Source organism: Myotis davidii, unplaced genomic scaffold (assembly GCF_000327345.1).
Source record: "Myotis davidii unplaced genomic scaffold, ASM32734v1 scaffold14, whole genome shotgun sequence".
NCBI lineage: Eukaryota > Metazoa > Chordata > Mammalia > Chiroptera > Vespertilionidae > Myotis > Myotis davidii.
The window spans coordinates 105253-106937 of NW_006287372.1; positions in this window are offsets into that span (position 1 = coordinate 105253).

Here is a 1685-nt window from a genome sequence, read left to right on the forward strand (position 1 = left end):
GTGCTGACTGGCAGGAGCAGGGTGTGAAAGCTCAGGCTGGCACTGTGGGCAGGGCTCCCTGCAATGCTGTGCTGTGCACAGGGGGTTCCAGGCCATCTCCAGGCAGCTCTGCTCACTTCAGCTTCACCAGACGAACATGCTCCAGACGTGGGGTTTCCCTTCTTGCTCAGGGCCACAATGTCCCTCTGCCCAGTCAGTGTGGCCTGGGGCCGTGCATTATAGTGAATGTGAGACTAGGTGCACGTGACCATAGGGGCCACTGGCCCCACCACGATGCACCTCACTCAGAAGATTCTACCCGAGAGCCCAGGACAATCTCTTGGAGGCAGAGGTCAAAGGGGTCACAATCCTTCCAGAAGTGTGTGCCCACAGAGCGCAGCGCTGACAGCCTGCTGGTACCCCAGGAAGGATCGGGGGCAGGATCGGGCACAGGACGGGAGTGACCCTGTTTTGCTAACAGATGACAGAAGGGAAGAGTCCTTGCAGGGGAAGCAGACTCGAGGCCTAATTTGCTCAGATAGGAGGTGGTTTTGGGGTTCCAGGAGGTGGACTGATGAGAGCATGTCTGCTGTGCTGCCAAACAGGGACGCCCACTGGCTGCAGAGTGGTGGGGAAATGCGTGGTGTGCGGGGCATGAATCCACCGTTACAGACCGAAACTCATCACATCTCGTTGGGCTGGAGGTGCTCCCTGCCTGCGGTGGGTTTCACAGCACAATGAACTGACGTGGAAAGATGCTCTTGAAGCACAAATAGCACTTGGAACAGAATTCACACACTATGGTGCAATCCTAAGTGAATTCATGGCTTAGGTTTCTTTTAGCTCCATCATGCTCAGCTAGTCACCTGTACTGAGCTAGACCCTGAGATGGGCCTTAACAAAGGCAGGCTAAGCGTTGAAAAGGGCAGATCCAGGCCCCGCCAGGTGTAGGTCAATGGTGGGGCATTGACCTATGAACCAGGAAGTCATGGTTTGATGCTGGTCAGGGCACATGCCTGGGTTTCAGGCTCCATCCCCAGTGTGGGGTGTTGAGGAGGCAGCCAATCAATGATTCTCTCTTATCATTGATGTTTCTATCTCTCTCTCCCTTTCCCTTCATCTCTCTGAAATCAATAAAAAATAAAAATTAAATTAATTTTAAAAAGAAAAAGGGCAGATCCAGGTTCTTTAATGACTGAGTATCCTGCTTTCCCCCTTCTACCATTAACCTTTTCACTGCCTTTCACACACTCTATATCACTTAAGGAAGAAAGAGCTTTCACACGTTAGGTGAGCATGTAGAGTTTTCAATCTAGCTCTGTGCTGAGTTATGTTTTGGGAAAGGAACATGAGCCGATTGGCCCCATCGTCTGCCTTCTTACTTGTATCTCTCTCACATGGCGATGTCCAGGAGCGGTCCAGAGTGGCAGGGCCTCTGAACTGGCGTGGTGTGTGCCCTCACACTCCAGTTTACACGTTAAGTAAACACCATAGGAAGTGAGGCAATCCCTGCCCCAGTTCAGGCCCCTCTCAGCCACAGGAGCCAGGTTAGCACTTCCTGAGAGGCCTAGTATAAACACACAGCCGCACGCCTCTCGCAAGTCGTACTTGAACACCATGAATGAGCCTCTTGAATGAACAGGGAGGGGCTGGAGTGCAAAGAAACAGTTTCTTCTAAAAACAAATAAAACACTGAGGTTTTCCAG